At 43.8% G+C, this 19069-nt stretch overlaps 1 long non-coding RNA gene across 3 annotated transcripts; it reads left to right on the top strand.

Annotated features, from left to right (window-relative positions):
- Positions 1-2238: 2238 nt before the first annotated feature.
- LOC129059756 (uncharacterized) lies at positions 2239-14423 on the top strand. Of its 3 annotated transcripts, none has more exons than XR_008525839.2 (5): positions 2239-2590; positions 7980-8352; positions 9043-9164; positions 12537-13123; positions 13973-14423. It is a non-coding gene; the product is annotated as an uncharacterized LOC129059756 (long non-coding RNA). The 3 variants fall into 3 exon arrangements; XR_008525837.2 differs by having other exon boundaries at positions 2245-2590; positions 7931-8352; positions 13973-14417; XR_008525838.2 differs by having other exon boundaries at positions 2263-2590; positions 7931-8352; positions 9043-9190; positions 13973-14417.
- The last annotated feature ends 4646 nt before the right edge of the window (positions 14424-19069 follow it).

Raw genomic sequence — 19069 nt, forward strand, 5'->3', positions numbered from 1 at the left:
AGGCCTCCAGGGCAAAATGTGAGAAGGCATTCACTTTCAGGGTTGTGCAAGTGTCCTAGGTGTGCCTGAGATGCTCATCTGCCTTATCCTAGCCGTAGTCCTGGTAGGTAAGGGTACCTCTCAGAGGGGGTGCTTGGAAACAACCTACATGCCCGTCATTAGCGAAATGAAAGAGTAAATTATAGTGAATATATGTCATGGGCTGCCCAGGCTATTAAAAGGGACGAAGCTGGCATGAGAATGTGTCCATAACGTATTAAGTGAAAAACGGAAGTTGCAGACCAATGTCCATCATGACTTATGCTACACACACGTGTGTGCCTGGCATACAGTTTTCTGAGAGAGGGGGAAAACACCCAACAGACAGTTAATCATGGCCCCTTTTAGGGAGTGGGCCGGGATGAGAAGAGAGAGATTTTTTTCTTTATTCTATAACTCTGTTAGCGGCTGAAATATCAAATCATGTGTCCTTTTTGCTTTTGATTGTGTGGAATTTTTCAGGGGTAAAAAGCTGGTGGCAAATTCCTCTCAAAGAAACTACCCAGTTTAGCAACACCTCAGATATGTTGGCCGTGCTAAGGCTGGTGCGGTAAGAGTGAGATGGGGGAGCTACCAAGTTCTGCGCGACAGAATGGGAAGAATTGTGAGTCCTTGAGCATGGGTCAAGGGTCCAGAAATGAATGACAGTGGAGGGAGAGAGGGGACCAGCACAGGGAAGGAGGCCACGCTTCTGAAGAGGAAAACTGGCCAGCGAGACAAGTCCCCATGACTGCAATGGCAAGAAACTTGAAAGAAATGAGCACTTCATTTTAAGTTGTTCGTGTGCTGCACGGGAGTGACTCTCCCCAGCCACTCCCACTGGCAGCCCCAAATCATCTGGCAAAGTCTACCACATGCAACTGTCTTGGGGGACAAGATAAAAAATTGGACCCTGTTGACTTAATGTGAATTAGAAAGTAGAGAAGAGACATGAGAGGCAAGATGTGAGATTCAGAACTGAGCAGAATTTGTGTGTGTGTGTGTGTGTGTGTGTCGGAGACTCCCTCTGTCACCCAGGCTGAAGTGCAGTAGTGTGATCTCGGCTCACTGCAAGCTCTGCCTCCCGGGTTCACACCTTTCTCCTGACTCAGCCTCCCGAGTAGCTGGGACTACAGGTGCCCGCCACCACACCCGGCCAATTTTTTGTATTTTTAGCAGAGACAGGGTTTCACCGTGTTAGCCAGGATGGTCTCGATCTCCTCACCTCGTGATCGGCCGGCCTCGGCCTCCCAAAGTGCTGGGATTACAGGCATGAGCCACCATGCGGGGTCCAGAATTTCTTTTTAATGTAGCAAGAAGTAACCAGAAGTAGCTAAAATAAAAAAATAAAAAATAAATAAATAAATAAAAACAGATAATAGCAAGTGTTTGCCAGGATACGGAGGAATTGGAACCCTTGTTCATTGCTTGTGGGAGTACAGAATGGTGTAGACGCTTTAGAAATCAGTCTGGTTGTTCCTCAACAGGTTAAATCATATGACCCAGCAATTCCACTCCTAGGTATATCTAAAATAAATAAAAACATACTCCACACAAAAACTTACACATAAATATTCAGAGTGGCTTTTATTCATTCATAAGAGTCAAAAAGTGAAAACAACCCAAGTGTTTATCAACTGCTGAATGGATAAATAAAATGTGTTATATCTATATAAGGAACTATATTTGGCAAAAAGAAAAAAAGTAATGATGTTTGGAGACATGTCATAACATGGATGAACCTTGAAAACATTAAGTGAAAGAAATCAGCCACAAAAGACTACATAGTGTATGATTCCATTTACATGAAGTGTCCAGAATAGGCAAATCCAGAGACAGAAAGTAATTAGTGGTTGCTGGGGCTAGGGGAGGAGGGAACAGGAGTGGCTGCTCATAGGCATGGGATCTCTTTTCTTTTTAAAGACTGTTTTTTAGAGCAGTTTTTGGCTCACAGAGAAACTGAGAGGAAGGTACAGAGATATCCGCTGTCCCCCGCCCCACACAGCCTTCCCCATAATCCACATCCCCCACCACAGTGGTCCATTTGTTAGAATAGATGGACCTACATTGCTAATCATCAGCACCAAAGTGCATCGTTGACGTCAGGGTTTACTCTTGGTGCGGTTCATTCTATGGGCTCTGATGTGTGTCATGACATGGATCCAGCACTGTGATGTCATGCACAGTAGTTTCACCCCCTTAAAAAGCCCTGTACTGAGTGTAGTCATCCCTCCCTCCCGCCAACCCCCGGCAACCACCACCAACCTTTACGCTCTGTATAGTTTTGCCTTTTCCAGAATGCCGTATGGTTGAAATCATACTGGAATTTCTTTTTAGGGTGATGAAGATGCTCTAAAGTCAATTGTGGTGATAGTTACACAACTCTGTGACTATGCTAATAACCCATTGAATTGTATACTTTAAGTTGGGGAATTGGATGATACGTGAATTATATCTCAATGAAGCTGTTAAAAATAAATAAATAACAAGAAGACATGTAAACCCTACCCCATCCCAATATTCTACGTAAATGGTAGACAGTGCACCCAGGGAAGGTGTTCGCACCCACCAGGTAAGTAGTAATTACTACTTAAATATTCAAGTGGAGAGTGGCCTGTGGGCTACAAAACTTTGGCCACCAGGCTGCTGACATCAGAAACGTGCCTGATGTGTTCAGCCCAGGGCCTGAGATGCAGTGAGGACTCGATAGATATCAACTCTGTTAAACTCTTGTTATAACTGAATCCGTGCCACCCAGAATCTTCTTCCCTCTATCTTTCTAGCTCCTTTGACCATAATGCATGCATGCAGAGGCCCACACTATGGAAGTCTGTGAATAGAATTTTAACTCTATTAATTAGGGTATGAAAAAAATTGTATCTTGTTAAAGGACTTTTTTCTTTTTATATTTTTTGAGACAGGGTGTCTCTCTGTTGCCCAGGCTGGAGTGCAGTGGCACGATCACAGCTCACTGCAGCCTAAACCTCCTGGGCTCAAGCAATCCACCTGCCTCATCCTCCTGAGTAACTGGGACTACAGGCATGTAGACCTAAACCCAGCTAATTTTTGTAATTTTTGGTAGAGATGAGGTCTCACTATGTTGCTCAGGCTGGTTTCAAACTCCTGGGCTCAAGCAATCCTCCTGCTTCAACCTCCCGAGTAGCTGGGATTACAGGTACACACCACCATACCTGTCTAATGTTAAAGGAGTTTTCAAACTGTCAGGGACATCTCATCCAATGGTGGGTGGGGAATGGGCAGGGCACCTTCTGTTTCTCCAGCAGAAATCAGGATAGCTGTAAAGAAGAGTTTCTGGACCTCAGGCTAGAAGATTCTTTATGGTGGGGTCTGTCCTGGGCACTGTGGGGTGTTTGGCAGCATCCCTAGTCTTACCCACTAGATGCAACCCTCCACCTGTTGTGATAACCAAAGTGGTCGTGACCAAATATGTCTCCAGACATTGTTCAATATCCCCTGAGGGGAAACATCTCTCTCTCTCTCACTCTCTCTCTTTCTTCTCCCGCTGCCACACACCTGCCGAGAGCCATGGTGAATTTTCTTTTACTTCTTTAAGATCAGAAGGCAGCAGAAGGTTCTCAGGCAGGTTCCAGGCATAACAGTGACTGCCTCTGTGTTTTCCCGCATCTGCTGGGCACCCCTTCACATGGGGTTCCTAGACCCCACTCTTAATACCCTCTTCTGTGCCACCCCTTATATCTGCCCCATCATCAAGGACCCCCAAACAAGCGTACAGCCTCTAGCTTTGATATTCAGAATTCACGTCATCCGTCCCAATCTTTAGACATCTGAGATATCCACAAAGTCTTGGGCCTGTGTGTGCCTGGGAGGTAGAGACCAGATGCAGGATAGAAGCCCCACAGGCGGCCACCTCTGAGTAGCTCCCAAAGAAAGGGCAGGAAGGGGGGAGCCGCTATTTATTGAGCAGTTACTGCATGTATCAGGTTTATGTCAGTAGTTTCTTACACATTATTTCATTGAATTTTCACAATAACTTTGCAAAATATGTATTTTCCCCTTTTCACAAATAAAGGCATTGAGATTCAGAGGGGTTATCGTAAGTTGCCTGAAAATATAGCTGCCAAAAATTCCTCTCATCCCTGCCACGCAGAGTTCCTGCCACCATGAGATGGGGCCTATTTCTCCTCCCTATGCATCTTTGACTTGCTCTGAGCACACAATGAGGCAAGAGCAGGTACTCTGGGACTTCTGAGCTCCGGCCTTCAGTAGACCAGCAGCTTCTGCTTTCTCCCTCTTGAAATCCTGAGGCCACCGGGCTATAAGGAAGCTCAAGCTTTACATGGGCCAGGCGCGGTGGCTCACGCCTGTAATCCCAGCACTTTGGGAGACTGAGATGGGTGGATCACAAGGTCAGGAGATCGAGATTATCCTGATTAACACGGTGAAACCCCATCTCTACTGAAAACACAAAAAATTAGCTGGGTGTGGTGGTGGGTGCCTGTAGTCCCAGCTACTGGGGAGGCTGAGGCAGGAGAATGGCGTGAACCCGGGATGCAGAGCTTGCAGTGAGCCGAGATCGCACCACTGCACTCCAGCCTGGGCGACAGAGCGAGAGTCCCTCTAAAAAAAAAAAAAAAAGAAAAGAAAAGAAAAGGCGCATGGGAGGAAACCAAGACTCTGTGGTTAACAGTTCCATCCCAGCCACTAGCTGAATGCAGGGACCTGGATGAGCCCAGGCAAGACCAGCAGAAAAATCAGTCAGTCAAGCCCTAGAATCATGAGAAATAATAAATTGTTGTTTGAAGTCACTAAGTTTTGAGATAATTTGTTATGCAGCAATGGATAACTGATACAGTAGTTAAATAAGTTACTGTAAGGTTAGGCAGCTATAAGCATAGAGAAACCAGAGTTTCAACAGAACTCGTCTATGCCAAAGCCTCTGCTGTCCCATGAAGGTACACTAATCCATCCCCTAAGGTGTGAGACTGTCTCCCTGGGTTGAGGTGAAACCACGCATGAACATTAACTGAACAGAAAGCATATCAAAGCAAATGGTTAACCATTTGACAGTGATTATACCTGACAATTTTATACCTATAGAAATATATGAAAAAGAATCACTAAAGAAAAGATCTGACTATGGAAAAGTTAAATTCATTAGCTTAATTTATATGAAGGGTTTACATTTTTGCTTAATCAATATGCAGCATATGTTGTTTAAATATAATTAATTGTGCTGTAGCAGTAAATTCTGAATGTGGGCATATCTATTCCCAAGTTATCTGCTTCCACCTTTTAAAAGGAAAAAGAAAAATTGGTTGGCAAGTTAATTATTTGTAGGTGAGCTTCAGTGCTTCTCACACCTGATGGCAAAGTCAGAATGCTAATTTCCCATCCCTGCTAATCATTATCCCCACAGCGAGGGGTGGGCAGGCTCTTTCACTATTGACCTCTTGAGCACTGACCACAGCAGACCTATAAGCAACATTCAAGCTTCCTCCATTCAAGATCAGAACTAGACAATATGAAAGTCTAGGTCCGATATAGTCCGTGACTTAGAATTTGAACAAATTGAGGGTAAATGAAGAGGTCAGATCACCTCTCTATATTAACAAAGTTTAGTGGATAAAATCCTTAATCCCACAGTGATGTGATGGTAAATGGTAAGTAGTCAATAACCCGATCTCTTGGAGGAAATAAAGCCCTGATGTGTATGTAGCATTTGCCAATTCCTGTGGTGTAAATAATCCTGCCGTGGCCAACTTCAAGCTACCAACGTGACATTCACCCGCATGCAAAATTCATGAAAACTTAACAGTCAGTTCTCACCTGAATGGCAGCCCCGGCTCACCACTGACAGCCCACCTACCATGCACACAATATTGTATCCAATAGATTTATGTTCAACTGCAAGTGACAGAAAATCCTAAAAGGTAGTGGCTTCACAGAGAAGTATATTTCTCCCTATGTAAAAGAAGTCTAGAGATACATAGTCCAGGACCGCTATTGCAGTTCCAAATGATTATCGAGAACTTAGTCTTTTCTGGCTCTTAGTTCTACCATCCCTAGGGGACAGCCCTCATCTTTATGGTTTGAAATAGCTGCCCTCCCGTTCAAGTTTGAGTAAGCAGAATGGAGGAAGCTGCAGAAGTACATGCCTTCTCTTTTGTAAGGGGGATACTCAGAAACCTCACCAAATATATTTTTTAATGTATTTTCTTTTTTTAGAGAAAAGGTCCCACTATGTTTAGGCTGGAGAGCAGTGGCGTGATCATAGATCATAGCTCACTGCAGCCTCAAACTCCTGGGTTCAAGCAATCCTCTTGCCCTGTCAACCTCCAGAGTATCTGGGACTACAGGCACACCCCACCATGCCCAGCTTTACTAAATGTTTTGTTTAGTCCAAGCATAGTCCAAAATATTATGTTTACATTTATATTATAAAGTTACATGGTTCTATCTAGCTGCAAAGAATCCTGGGAAATGGTTTTGGTTGTGTGCCCAACCGAAAGTCAGCATGTTACTGTGTTGAAAGGAGAATGTTGAGGTAGGAACCTAGCTGTTTCTGCCTCAACTACCATTTATGACTGCCAGGGCTGGGCCTTATACCAAGCTCCTCACGCACACCACTGAAGGTTTTTGTATCACATTCTCAAAGTGCAGCAGGACCTGAGAAAATTTCAAGTGAATACAAACGAGCACCTTAAAAAAATTTTAAGAGTCATGCATTTATTTTAATATGCAGGAAAAAAGAGTACAGCAAACATGTAGTTTCACAGAGATTTTTGCTTGGGACTAGGCTAAGGTAGATCATGCCAGTTTAAGTTGAAAAGTTATTAAATTCCAGAAAAATATGAAGAAATACTATAAATGACATGAGAAGATGGCAAAAATTCTAAAGGGGACGTCAGCTGCCTGAGATTAGGGAAACACTCAGATGTGGTGTAGTTTCCCTCAGTTTCCAGAGGAAGAAACTGAGGCTCCAGGGGAGTGACACAACTTGCCCCAGCTCACACGTAATTACGCAGGTAGGTTTGATAACATTGTTCTTGAACAATGATTAATATCTAATATTGGCTGGGCATGGTGGCTCATGCTTGTAATCCTAGCACTTTGAGAGGCCGAGGTGGAAGGATCACTTGAGCCGAGGCGCTTGAGATCAGCCTGGGCAACATGGCAAAACCCTGTCTCTACAAAAAATACAAAAAATTAGCCAGGCATGGTGGAGTGTGCCTGTAATCCCAGCTACTTGGGAGGCTGAGGTGGGAGGGTCACCTGAGCCCAGGAGGTGGAGGCTGCAGGGAGCCGAGAGATCACACCACTGCACTCCAGCCTGGGCAGAGTGAGAACCTGTCTCAAATATACGTAAATATAAATCCCTAATATTACATTTGAGAGTAACTATAATGCACCTTCCAGTACCTTTGGTAAAATCCTTTTTTTATACAGATATAATGCTTAGATATAATCTCTTTTCTATACATATAAACATAATATTATAATTTATATAAATACAATTAAAGGCCCAATTTAATAATTAATGCTTTTGGACAGCTATATGGGATGTTTCCAGGAAACCCGATGTCTCTACAGAGAATACCTAACAATAGCTACCAGTTAACAAGAGACCTTTTGGTGTCCTCTAGGGCTGGATTTCACCACACACAATGGTGATATTTAGTAAGCATTTCCTAAATATTAGAACAAATTCTAGGAAATGGAGGACAAACTGGTGAAACTTAGTACATTAGTAACAGCCAGTGACGTGGGTCTAAGGGGAACAATACAAATTTTAGTGCTGTAAATGAGAGGTTCTCTTGTAACTCTTTGCAAATTTGTGCCAAAATATATGTAAATTTATGCCAAAAAAGTCTCAACCCCTGGGGTAGGGGAATATACATATGTGCATATGTATATTTTCTTTTTTAACCAGACTGTAATTCTGTTGTTTGTCATGGTTTCCTGGTATGTGGCCTCACCAGCATGCCCTTCACAGAGAGCTAATTCAAACATCAGCAAGATCCAGCATCTGAAGCCACCAGTAGGGTCTGAGTGACCAGGAGACCACAGGCTGTTGGAGGTCTCAGAAACTCTGGACAAGGTCCCTGGCAGTGAAGCCTCTAAACTCAGAGATGAGTAACAAAGCAAGGTCGCAGAATCAATCAGCCGTGTCTGTGAGCTTCTTTAAATGCAGATAGATGCCTTCTATCTGTTCAGGTTGTTTGTGGGCCATTCTGTTGGGAGGAGAGAAAGGAATGAGATAAGCGTTCAAGGTTCCTTGGCCCCCAAGAGTGGCTGAAGCCTCCAGATAGACTTGCTCGTCACTGGGATAGATATGCTACCAGGGTACCTCCGGTGGGTAGAGGAAGGTGATGTGGTGGGGGTAAGGGTGGGACAGAGGAAGAGGCGAATATTTCTCTTTCTAGTTAACACTTTGTGTCTACTATATCATTATAGAAAAAAAAAATGCAGACTTAAAACAGCCTAAACTAATTATGAGTGGGGAATTTGTAAAATGATATGATGCTGCGTGGCCTCTGAATAGTGCCCTGCTGTATTTCTCCACGTGACAAGTTATAAATAAAGCCCAAACCTAACCATCAAACTTGAAGAAAAAGTGGGGAGGAGAAAAGCTGCTGTTCATCTCTAAATCCCACCCTTGTGCACGTGCAAAACAGATGAGTTCAGAGAGCCCCAACTCAGCATCATCTCTTCATAATGCAAATCTGAAAATGGCTTCCAGATGGAATCCGAGATACATAGCTTATCATTATATCGGGGAGCAGGCCCACTTTTGACCACATCCAAATGAACCACTGATCCACAGCGTCTATGCATGGGCAAATTTGGCTTTTTCAGTTTGCCTGGAACATTCTTAGACCTGCCACTGTGGTTCCCGGTCTCTCCCCTGGGTTCGTTGCTGAGATGACATTGACCAATAATGGGACCAGGCAATGTTTCAGGCAGGCCCATGACAACCCCTAACCTTCCTCAGTCCTGGGGCAACATCCCTCCTGTTCACCTTCCTCATTTTATTTTTTTCAGGCTGGCCAAATGGGACAGGTAATGACATCAAAACATGACAGGGTCTCCCAATGGTTAGGCTTCCTCCCTTCCTCTCCAAGCCTGAAACTGCAGTACACTCTGTGTGGTGGTAGCAGTGGCTGGTAAGTGGAGCTGAACATTTAAGAGGGTGAGTATTGGAAAGCATGTAAGTTAGGATTAGATCTGGCTGCAACTGATAGAAAGTCCAAAATGACAGTGGCCGAAACAATACAGGCATTTATCGACCTCTCAAATGAAACCACACTGGAGGTAGACAGTCCGTGGTTCATAAGGAGGCTTCACAAAGTGTCAGGGACTCTTTCCAAGTTGTTTCTCCAATTTTCTTAGCCCAGGGCCTCCAGAGCTTGTCCAAGACAGCTGCTTAAATTCTATTTAATAGCATCATGTCCATATTCCAGCCAATGATGCGGCAGATTGTTTTTAATAATGGTCCTCCAACAAATCACGCCTCCTTGTTCTAAACCCCTTTGTAATGTCAATGAAACCGTCTATTCTTCCATCAAGATGCGGGGTCTAGTTCCTCACCCTTGAATCCAGGTTGGGCAGTAGGATTTGACAGAAGTGGCGTTGTATAAATTACAGAGCCTAGTCCTTAAGCAATCTCGAAGCTTCCTCTCTCTCCCTCTTGAAACCCTGAGGCTGCCATGTTGTGATAAGGTGCATGTGGCTTTGTGAGAAGGAGACACTTTGCAGAAAAAAACTGAGGAGCCCCCACTGGCAGACATGTTGATGAGGCCATCTTAGATCCCACAGCAGCTGGGATATCAGGCAAGACTGGCATGAGAAACCTCCCAGATTTTCCAACTACGGAATCACAAAAAGTAATAAATTGTAGTGATTTTAGCCACTAATTGTAGAAGTGATTTGTTACACAGCAACAGATAACTGAAAGCAAGTAACTAGCGGGAGAGGCAAAGAAAAGACAAAAAGCACTGTCTTTTAGGCAGCTCTCCCTTTGGCTGTCATGTAACATGGCTGTTGATATCTTTGGGGCTACAGTCAGCTGCGAGGGAAATGCAATCTTTCTCAGAGGCAGCCTGGGGCCCAGTTACCATCAAGGGCACCGAGGACTAAGAAAAAGCCGACATTAGGTTACGCAGCTGTCACTTAATGAGAGAGGGGGAGGATTAGGAAACAACAAATATACAGCACTTTCCCATGAATAGCACAGATGTTAAGTTAGAAAGAGCTGTGGCTGGGTGCGGTGGCTCACGCCTGTAATTCCAGCACTTTGGGAGGCCAAGGCGGGTGGATCACCTGAGGTCAGGAGTTTGAGACCAGACTGGCTAACATGGTGAAACTCTGTCTCTACCAAAAATGCAAAAATTAGCTGAGTGTGGTGGTACACTTCTGTAATCCTAGCTACTTGGGAGGCTGAGGCAGGAGAATGGCTTGAACCGGGGAAGCAGAGGTTGCAGTGAGCCAAGATCGCACCACTGTACTCCAGCCTGGGCAACAGAGCAAGACTCCATTTCAAAAAAAAAAAAAGAAAGAAAGAAAAGAAAAAAAGAAAGGAAAGAAAGAAAGAGCTGTAACCGTCTTTTCCTTTAAAACTTTTTTTTAAATAGAGACAAGGTCTCGCTATGTTGCCTAGGCTATCCTTGAACTCTTGGCCTCAAGCAATCCTCCCACCCCAGCCTCACAAAATGCTGGGATTACAGGAATGAGCGACTGTGCCTGGCCTTTATCATTATTATATTATTATGATAGTTTGTTTAATTTTTTTTTAATCTTTTTCCTCTTAAACTTGAATTCTCCCAGCTCATAATAAGAGAAGGTAAATGAGAACAACTCCCAAAAATACGCTACACCTCTGAGACAAAAGTAACTAAGATTTACCAGCCTGAGGAAGGGAGCGGGGAAGAAAGCTGTAACTGACCTGTGGCGGTCAAGGGCTCTGGTGATGGGACCAGCCTCCTCAGTCTACAGTGAAATCACACGGGCACTTAAGTGACTCATAAGGAAGCATCTCTCAACTGTAGTCTGGTAGACTCTGAAATGGGGCAACAAGTGATATTATTGGAATCCTTCTCTTGCTCGTTAAAACTCTGATGAATTCTCAGCTGTCTTTAAGGGTTTGGATTTCATTCATAGTGCACGAGAGAGTGAACTCGAAGAACTCTAGAGGTCTCTTCAAGTCCTTCACTTCCATGAAATAGAAAAGGCCTTTTGCTGTGTGTTTGTGCAGGACTCCCACGTGCCTGGCACACTCCTGGGCCCTCGGGGGAAATAGGAAAGAAGGATATGACAAAGTACCTGCCCTCAAAGAGCTTACGATCTATAGAAAACAATTTCTATGGCCCCTCAGTACACAAGCCCCAGGGAAGTTTCTGGGAGCTGCTGAGCAGTTTTCTCCAATTCTGCTGCATATAGGTGAATTATGATCACGGGTGAGGTTCTCTCCTTTATTAAGAAATGCCAGCCAAGGCCAGGCACGGTGGCTCATGCCTGTAATCCCAGCACTCTGGGACGCCAAGGCAGAAGGATCGCTTGAGGCTGGCCTGGGCAACATAATGAGTCCTCATCTCTATTTAAAAAAAAAGTCCCAAGGATATATGTAAATTTTAAGAATTTTTTTTATCTTAAAAAGGGAAAATGAGAAAAAGAAAAAAAAAAGAGCAACGCCTTCCCTCTTCATGATTCCTCTTTACTCTAATAATCTTCCAACTCACTGGGCTCCCCCTAACGTTGGGTTCTTGAAGACTTTCCAGGAGGCACAGCTTGGTTAGTCTTAAGAGAATCAACTCGCAGATTCTCATCTTCCACATGCGCTCTTTCTTAAGGCGGTTGGACTGAGAAGGTGCCCTGGAGTTCCTTCACGATAGCCTGTCTCCCACTTTAGACAAGAGAGGCCCCCTTTCTGCTCTCCCATGTCTGACTCCAATTCATCATCCCATAATGGGGAAACTCCAGGGCAGCAAACAAAAGAGAAGCCCCCTTTGATGATAACAGCCCCATCAACTCAGAGTGTTCTGGAGATTTCCCTGGCATTATATATTTGCTTGTTTATTTGTTAAAGGAACACCCATTATTAAAACTGTGTATTTGGGAATAGTCTAAATTCAGTTATATGGTAGAGGGAAGTGAAAAACAGCTTTTCATCCACAAAGTCACCTCTTATTCTTCCTAATTTTGTGTGTGTGTGTGTGTGTGTGTGTCTGTGTGTGTTTGTGTGATACAGACAGAGACAGAGAGAGAGAGGAAGGGAGGAAGAAAGAAAAATTATCACTCACTAGGGTTAGTATTATGATAGCAAATTAAGGGAAACTTTTGTAAGAATTATTGAATGCTAAAAAAGACTCTTTCCTCACTTTTTTAAATATAAAAAATTCTTTGCAACTCTTCTTAAAACTCATCCCTAGGAGGTGTCATTAGCTACAAAGAAAAGCACATTCAAATAAAGCCTGATATTTACTAATGCTGGTCATTTTTACCATAACTCAATTTTTTTCACAACTTCTAAAATTTTCCAGATACATTAGCTAAAGCCCCAGATTAAAGATTCATGTGATTTCTTGAAAAAATGCTCATCATCACTGGTCATCAGAGAAAGGCAAATCAAAACCACAATGAGATACCATCTCACACCAGTTAGAATGGCGATCATTAAAAAGTCAGGAAACAACAGATGCTGGAGAGGATGTGGAGAAAAAGGAACACTTTTACATTGTTGGTGGCAGTGTAAATTAATTCAACCATTGTGGAAGACAGTGTGGCGATTCCTCAAGGATCTAGAACTAAAAACACCATTTGACCCAGCGATCCCATTAGTGGGTATATACTCAAAGGATTATAAATCATGCTGCTATAAAGACACATTCACAGGTTATGTTTATTGCAGCACTATTCACAATAGCAAAGACTTGGAACCAACCCAAATGTCCATCAATGATAGACTGGATTAAGAAAATGTGGCACATATACACCATGGAATACTATGCAGCCATAAAAAAGGATGAGTTCATGTCCTTTGCAGGAACATGGATGAAGCCGGAAACCATCATTCTGAGCAAACTATCACAAGGACGGGAAACCAAACACCACATGTTCTCACTCATAGGTGGGAATTGGACAATGAGAACACTTGGACACAGGGAGGGGAATATCACACACTGGGGCCTGTCGTGGGGTGCGGGGCTGGGGCAGGGATAGAATTAGGAGAAATACCCAATGTAAATGACGAGTTAATGGGTGCAGCAAACCAACATGGCACATGTATACCTATGTAACAAACCTGCAAGTTGTGCACATGTACCCTAGAACTTAAAGTATAATAAAAAAATTCATGTGATTTCTTTCAGATTTGATATGTTGTTGAATAAGATAATTATCAAATTATAACATTAAAACCTAATTCTGAGGTGGGCGGATCACTTGAGGTCAGGAGTTCAAGACCAGCCTAACCAACATGGTGAAACCCCATCTCTACTAAAAATACAAAATAATTAGCTGGGCGTGGTGGTGCATGCCTGTAGTTCCAGTTACTCGGGAGGCTGAGGCAGAAAAATCGCTTGAACCCAGGAAGCGGAGATTGCAGTGAGCCGAGATCACACCACTGCACTCCATCCTGGGCGACAGAGTGAGACTCCATCTCAAACAAACAAACAAAAAAAACTTATTCCACTTAGAGTTACCCTTTATCTTACTTTATTCTCTAAGGTTAGTGATATCTTTCCAGTCTTTCTGAAAATACAAGCAAATACGGATACAGATGCTATTTTCTTACACAAAATACAACCAACTATATATATATATATATATACATATATATACACATATATACATATATACACATATATACACATATATACATATATACACACATATATACACATATATATACATATATACACATATATATACACATATATATATATACTCAATACTTTTTGCTTTTGTCTCTTCACAGCATTTTCTGGAAAGCTTGTCAGGTCTGTGCACAGACAGCAGCCCTGCTCCTTTGCCCTGCTGTATAGTATTCATGTGTGGGATGTTCACGGATTACCCAGTCCTCTAAAGACGACACTTGGGTTGCTTCCAGGCTTCTGCTCCTACAAGCAATGCTGCCGTGAATAACTGCTCAAGTATATCCTTCCATACGTGTGCGGACGCCTCTGGAGGATCAGTTCCCAGAAGCGCCACCCCACCTTTTGTTGCTGGCAAACTTTTAATCACCCACTGACACCCATGACTCAGAGAGCCAGACATGAGAAGAGGCATGTCCAGAGAGGCACAGGAAATGCAGCTGCATCTGCCTTCTTTACTCAACTGTGAGCATCTTAGGAGTCTGGACCCCTTCTTATCCAACTTTGTATCCCCATGAATAACTCAATAAATAAACAAATGAACAGATGGTATTCAAACTTAGGCTTCTTAATAAACTGAGAAAGACAACCTCTAGGCAGAGAAGGGTACTCTTTCTCTAGGTACTGATTACTGCTTACTGCTATGAAGTTTATGTTTCTACACAATCTAAGAACTCATAACCAGAACAGGGAAGTTATTCAGAACACAGAGCAAACCCCAGCGGCCCATTCTTCTAGACACAGTTCATTCCTCAACCCCATGCCTTACAGCAGATTGTCTTAAGAAAATAGCTTGGCTGCCTATGCGTAAACTGCATTTTGACTATTCTTACATGGTTTCTTTTTGTGTTCTGGGACATTAATAGAAGTCATCAAATGAAAACGAAATAAGGGAAAACATATTTGGTAAAACCCTATAGTTTTGGAGAGGCAGAGTATGAGGAAAACTCTTTAGTATGGAGAAGCAGAGTATGAGAAAATGAAAGTGTAAATGGTTTGCCAAGAGTTGCGATGACTCACGCCTGTAATCCCAGCACTTTGGGGAGCCAAGATGGGTGGATCACTTGAGGTCAGGAGTTCGAGATCAGCCTGGCCAACATGGTGAAACCTTGTCTCTACTAAAAACACAAAAATTAGCTTGGCACAGTGACAGGTGCCTGTAATCCCAACAACTGGGAAGGCTGAGGTAGAAGAATCGCTTGAACCCAGGAGGCAGAGGTTGCAGTGAGCCAAGATTGTGCCACTGCACTCCAGCCTGGGCAATAGAGTGAAAGTCTGTCTCAAGAAAAAGAAAATGTGGATGGTGCCTACATGATGATCGTAGATAACATGTATCAAATCTTTACTACGTATAAACCACTGTTCTATGTCTTTAAATAAATTTATTCTCTCATTTAATCTGCTCCTCCAAAAAAAACCCAGCCAAACAAAAACTACACAGTTGTTACTATTATTATTCCCAGTTTCTCAGTTTGGAAACTGAAGCACAGAAATGTTAAGAAACTTGTCCAAAGACACACAGCACTTAGCAAGTAGTGGAGTTGGGATTTGAAGCCAAGCAATGCTGTTTCTTCTCATGTGTGTGTGTGTATTTACTTTCCATGGTATATTAGGTAGAAATGGGTTCATTTGTAAGTTTCAGAAAACCCAAAAATAACTATAGCTCGTCAGAAATGCAAGTTTGGCCAGGCACGATGGCTCACACTTGTAATCCCAGCACTTTGGGAGGCCAAGGCGGGCAGATCACAAGGTCAGAAGTTCGAGACCAGCCTGGCCAACACAGTGAAACCCCATCTCTGCTAAAAATACAAAAATTAGTTGAGCATGGTGGTGTGCGCCTGTAGTCCTAGCTACTTGGCAGGCTGAGGCAGGAGAATCGCTTGAGCCCAGGAGGCAGAGGTTGCAGTGAGCCGAGATCATGCCACTGCACTCCAGCCTAGGTGACAGAGTGAGACTCCATCTCAAAAAAAAAAAAAAAAAAAGAAATGCAAATTTATATAGCTTCCACATAAACAGTAAAGGTCAGCAGTCCAGGGTTGCAATACTGGCCAAGATCATCAGGAACCCAGGCTTCTTATCAACAAGGAGCTTCTACCTCATGGCCCAAAATGGCTACTGAGCTCCAGCTACCACATCCACATTCTAGCCTGCAGCAAGTAGGAAAGAGAAATAAGGACACACCCCCTCTCTTTAATACTACTTCCCAGAAGTTGAACATGATACTTCTGCTTTTAGTCCATTAGCCATAGCTTTCTCCTTGACCATGCCTAGTTCCAAGCCAGACTGCGGAAAGAAGCTCTTGCCCTTGAAAAGCATGCTAAAAATGTGGGTTATCATTACTGATGAAGCAGTGAAGAATGGATATTAAGGAGTAACTAGCACAGTTGGCCATACAGTAATAGAGGAGATGCATTCACAGAACCCCAGTGTGAAAAGGCATTTTGAAGAACTCTAGTCAAAGTGCTTATCTGATGCTTAAGTCAGTTCCACAGCATTCCTCCCTACCGATTGTCCTCTCCTCCCTACTAAAAAAAGAGAGAGGCTTGAAGCAACCCATCTGATGTCTGGACAATGCTTCCATCAGTTGAGCTGATATCCAATTGGTCCTATTTCAGCCCCTTGAGGCCATTCACATTAACTCTCAAATCTAAGTTCTCTCAGACCTAAGAATTCAGAACTAATAATATTTGGAGACATTTATCAAGTCCCACCCCGAGACTCCTCTTCTCCAAATAACCACCCACTGTGCTCTCAAATACCCCTCCCTGTCATCCTCCCAGTGTGCTCACAGCTCCCTGGAGGTGTCCTACCTGGAATCCTGGGAGTGGCTTTACACAATCAGAGGCAGCTTACAGCTCTCAGATAAGATGCATCTATTCATCTACATCTACAATGGCTTCTCAGAGAGCTTTAAGACTTTTGACAGTTGCTTCACACTTTTAACTCAGAGTGTTTGACACCTACCAAAGCTACAAATCCCCCCAGTGGCCATTTTACTGTTGATTTGGGGCTCTGATGCAGAACCTGACATTTCCCTATCTTACCTTCTCCAGTTGATGGGGCCTCTTTATAGGCTCGAACCTATAAAGATAGTTGTAAATCCTGAGTCCATCCGTCAACAAACCCTCTGTTCCTCCTACCTCCATCTGCAAGTTTGGTAATAACTCTATGACTTCATCCAGCAGAAGACTGTGAAGGACAGGGTCACCCCTGAAATCCTCCCTCCGGGTGACATTGATTAATTAAGCAGCTGCTCTGTGGCAACAGTGAAAACTGGTTTGGATGTATGTTGCTGCCATAGTGACATCCAAGCAAGAAGCTAAGAACCCCAAGGCCTTAGCTGTTGGCAGCATCTTCTACCAGAGCTTTCCTTCCACAGGGAGAAGATTCCCAGAGCCCTCAGGAGCCAGGATCTGGCGGTTGGGAGATAGCAGTCATTCATGCATTCATTCATTCATTCATTGTTCATTTGTTAAACATATATTGAGGTCTTCTACAAGCTAGATGTGCTATGTCCTCAGAATAAAGGGAATAAGACACAGTGCCTCCCCTCAAGGAGCTTGTCTGTCTAATGGAGAGTAAAATTGCAGAAAGAAGGACTCTGTGGAAAGCTCCAGACAGGTCATGTCACTCCTCTGCTCAATACTCTACAATGGTTCCCATGATCCTCAGAGTAAAGGTCAAGGTCCTTCCCACAGCCCCGTGGGACCTGGCCACCCCATAGCATTTATTCATCCTCCTGCTCTTTTCCTCCTTTTCTCCTCTCTAGCCACACTGGCCTCATTTCTCCTGCCTTCAGGACTTTGTACCATACCTTTAGATGCCATACCATACCATACCATACCATACCATACCATACCATACCATACCTCTAGATGCTCTTCCCCACATAGCTAGATGGCTCACTCCCTCCCATCCTGCAAGTCTTTCCCCAAAAGATGCCTTCTCCGGGAGGCCTTGTCTAGCCGCCCCATCTAAAATGTCAACACCCCCAGTATTTCATATCCTCTTCCTGATTTATTTCTTCCTCTCAAGACATCTTCCTCTCTAATATTCTCTACCCTACTTCCTAATCTTGCTTAATTTCTATCTCTGCCCACCAGTATGCAAGCCTCTGAGAGCAGCAGGGAGCTTTGGATTATTTTAGTTTTGTTTTTTTTTTTTTTTTTTGTATTTAGAGCAATTAGTGACTAATACAATATATAGAAGAGTGGGGAAGAGAGGAAGGAAGGAAAGAAGGAAGGAAGCAAATGAAATTTTCAATATAACCCGATATGTCCTATAATGGGAGAAGAATTCAGCACCATGGAAGCACACAGAAAAGCCTCCTAGCCCAGCCTTGGGAAGTCAAGAGGCTTTCCTGAGAACTGTAGAATGAGTCAGAGTTGGCCAGGTAAGGAGCAGACAGAAAGGTAATTCCAGGAAGAGGAAGCAGCACACACCAATGGCCACACCTGCAGGGAGACCTAGGTGCCATGGGAACTCGGTGCCCGGAAGCTGCATACAGCTGAACGTGGCACAGTGGTGAAAGGAGGGCTGGGGCTGAGTGGAAGAATCCTGCAGACCATGAGAAGATGTTTGGAATCCATCAAGAGAGCAGAAGGAGGCAGTGGAGCAAGTGGCCAACTGCCATAACCAGATTTTCCTCTTTCAAAGGCCAGAGTGAGGAAAATGGATGGGAGGAGAACAAGACTGGAGACATAGACATCACTTAGGAAGATGCTTCACTCACTCCACCAAAAGACGCTAATGGATGAATTAGGGCAAGAGTCAGCAAATATTTTCTGTAAAGGGCCAGATAACAAATATCTGGGGCATATTCAGCTCTGTCTTTTTAGCAAGAAAGAAGCCATGGGCCGGAGCAGTGGCGTAGACCTGTAATCCCAGCAATTTGGGAGGCTGAGGTGGGAGGATCACTTGAGTCCAGGAGTTCGAGACCAGCCTGGGCAACAGAGTGAGACCCCCATCTCTACAAAAAAAATTAAAAACTAGCCAGATGTGGTAGTACGTGCCTACAGTCCCAGCTACTCAGGAGGCTGAGGTGGGAGGACAGCTTGAGCCCAGGAGTTCGAGGCTACAGTGAGCTGTGGTTGTACCACTACACTCCAGCCTGGGCAACAGAGTGAGACCCTGTCTCAAAAAGAAAAGAAAACAATAAAGAAATCAGCCATGGGCTGGGCACCATGGCTTACGCCTGTAAT

The sequence above is a fragment of the Pongo abelii genome, chromosome 5, assembly GCF_028885655.2.
Source record: "Pongo abelii isolate AG06213 chromosome 5, NHGRI_mPonAbe1-v2.0_pri, whole genome shotgun sequence".
NCBI lineage: Eukaryota > Metazoa > Chordata > Mammalia > Primates > Hominidae > Pongo > Pongo abelii.